This window comes from Haemaphysalis longicornis, unplaced genomic scaffold, assembly GCF_048455015.1.
Source record: "Haemaphysalis longicornis isolate Haplotype H1 unplaced genomic scaffold, Haemaphysalis longicornis Haplotype H1 scaffold_13, whole genome shotgun sequence".
In the NCBI taxonomy this organism is placed as follows: domain Eukaryota; kingdom Metazoa; phylum Arthropoda; class Arachnida; order Ixodida; family Ixodidae; genus Haemaphysalis; species Haemaphysalis longicornis.
Window position 1 is genome coordinate 34,167,607 of NW_027526233.1, and position 3,015 is coordinate 34,170,621.

General features: G+C 46.1%; 1 pseudogene; it reads right to left on the bottom strand.

Annotated features, from left to right (window-relative positions):
• Window positions 1-1,732: 1,732 nt before the first annotated feature.
• Window positions 1,733-2,649, bottom strand: LOC144164036 (uncharacterized; annotated as a pseudogene).
• Window positions 2,650-3,015: the final 366 nt, after the last annotated feature.

The window sequence follows — 3,015 nt, forward strand, 5'->3', positions numbered from 1 at the left end:
TATCAATTTGGCAACACCCACCCAGTCTATGACTAATGGATCCATGTGTAAATAATTGTAGGCAGGGAAAGGGGGCGAACTGTATGGTACACAGGTTACAAACACCGACGAAAATACCGCACTTAAAGCTTCACAGCACATTTCACTTGGAATCACACAGTCGTCTTCAGACATCAGTTCAATTTTCTTTTCACTTTTTCCGTTGATGGTTAGCCAAAATCTGCGGGGATTAGTTCTAAGCATAGAGAGGAGGGTAACTTCAAAGAAAGAACGCTTAGCCACGGCAAGCGCGTGCGCATATTCACCGGCTGTCTCATTGTACGCAGCCCATCGGTCCGTTCACCTCCGAAAAAGGCGCTGCTTTTTATTGCGTAGTCGCTTTAGGGTCGGTGTGAACCAAGGGGATTGAACGGTATTCGTTATTCTACGCAGGGGCACATAGTGGTCTATTAACTCGGACACTTTGGTTTTGAACAGATGCCAATTTTCGTCGACAGAACGCTGATGAAAATTATGCAACAGTTCTTCGGTGAACAATTCCAGCTTCCTATTTATTGCAGCATAGTCTGCTCGTTTGTAATCTCTGAATGTTTTCGAGGTTTTCTGTCGTCTGGGATTCCTGTTGGGAATAGTGAAGTGGATTGCTGAATGGTCACTGAGACCAGGTATCACAGAAAGGGATGTAACAAGATCTGGGTGAGTTGTGAGGACCAAGTCTAGAATAGTTGAGCTTGTAGTAGTAACACGGGTCGGGTATTTAACCAGTTGTATTAGATTGAAATCTGAGCACACACTGACAAAAGATGCGCTTTCAGACGTACTGGTGCTCGCACTTGGTTGGGGCATACACCAAGAAATATCGGGCAGATTGAAGTCTCCCAAAACAAAGAAGATTGCAGCAGGAAATCTAATATGTATCTTATTTAAAACACCATGAAATATCTCGGAAAAGCCTGAAGAAGAACTGGAGGCCGATAGCAGGCACAAAGAATGAAGTCTTTGTGGTACATGCGAATGCACACACAAAGTAATTCTAGTTCAGAAGTGACATTAACTTTGAAAGAAACAAATTCATTTGATACCGCAATTAAGACACCTCCGCCTGATCGGCTACCGCGGTCGTACCGATAAGAACGTAGTTTTCTGCACCATGCAACATTTCCCTGCTATCAATTTTCGCGGACAACCAAGTTTCCGTTAGTATGATTATATCTGCCAGGCACGCATGAACAAGGGATAATAATTCGTCACGCTTGTTCATTGCGCTCCTTACATTGCAAAGGAGAAAGGAAATTTCCCGCTCAATAGCATCAGCTTGTGTGCGCACATCTAGCTACGTTGAAGACTGACCTTCGCTTTTGTTTGGGGAACACGATCCGGCTTCGCCCAGACTGTTATCATTACTTCGGCAGTTTTGAAAGCGTCCATCCTGAAGTTCAATTTCAACAACACGATCGGTAATACTGCAATACACATAGCTCTTTTTGTCGATTACAACTTTGTTGTACTTCAGAGAAAATGGCTGTCCGGTGGCCTTCGCGAATTCCAGCAATTTTTTACGTACGGTGCGCGTTGCCTTACAAAAGTCCTGAGTAACTGAAATGTTTGTGCCGCGTAGCTTAGACTTTTGTGAAAAAAATGGAGTCTTTTAAAAGAAGTTTTAAAAGAAGCAAATTGGACGATGATTGGCCTGCACTTATTTTCGACAAACGCTCCTAGTCTGTGTGCACGGCTAATCGCTTCCTCGGACAATTGCAGTTTAAACGAGCCAGAAAGAATTCCCCTAATTTTATTTTCTGCTTCAGCCCACGTCTCTTCCGCACAATCAGATATTCCACAGAATACCAAATTTTCTCGTCGTGCCCTGTCTTCAAAGTCATCCAGCCGTGATTGTAGTGTGGCACTTTCATTACGTACAGCTGACGTAATCATCGCGTCCAAATTCGCTTCATCATGTAGTGCGTCAAAGGAACTCACTTTTTCTTCCACAGCGGCAAGACGCATTGTTAAGTCAGATACGGTGGTGTCAAGAATTTGTCGGTTTTCTTTTACCTCATTGATAGATTCCAAGAGCTGGTCGTGCCGCTCCTCTAGGTGCTTAGTAAGACGGTTAATTGCAGACAAGACTTGACTAGTTTCGGCTGCAGGGTTTAATTTTGGGGGACCAGGGTTAAGTTCAACGTCACCTCCTAATACAAGAAGTTTAACAACATACACAATGTCATAAAACTCAGCCACCAAAACATGTGGGCACGGGAATAGCAGCAGGCAGATATTATCGGATCTTTTGGAATAAAGCGAGTCTACAGTACCAACCTGAACAAAAAAGCAGAAAGGATTTTTAGCGACCATCGTCGCTGCTGCCATTCCATGCCCACTGAATTGCGGCGAAGTCCGAAGGCGGCTTAAGTAGGCCATGCTGGCTGCGGTCGATGTCCCTCTGGCGGCTTGGGCAGCGTCCCCTTGCGGAAACACGTATGGTGGCAGGTCACATGGCGCAGAATAGGCCGTTGTTATCACCAGGACCGGGGGCTCTTCAGCAGCGCTTGGCTGCGCCGAAGCCTCGGCGCAGGCGTAGCGGCACGTGTGGAGAAGAACTGCAGACAACTGAACAAAAAAGCAGAAAGGATTTTTAGCGACCATCGTCGCTGCTGCCATTCCATGAAGAAGGAGGGCAGGATTGGTAGCGCTAGTCTTGGTGCCTACGGTAATCATGGTGGTGGTCACGACGTCTTCTTTCTTCAGTTTTTACGGAAGCAGTATAAACTTCGGCTGGAGACCTAGCTGTCGGCGGTTGACACGAGTGGGGCTGGATTGTAGGCTTGACGAGGGTTGAGGGTGCATGTACCCCACACCTTTACGAGATGTCACGAAGTCAGAGACGACGCTGTTGTCTTCAAGAAAAACAAGTTTCTTGGAGCGAACTTGTGCTTCCCTAACAACTCAAGGAATACACAGGTGGCGAAGCAGCAGTCAACACAGTAATGTGCGCAGGTGAGCTCCGGCGATTCGAAT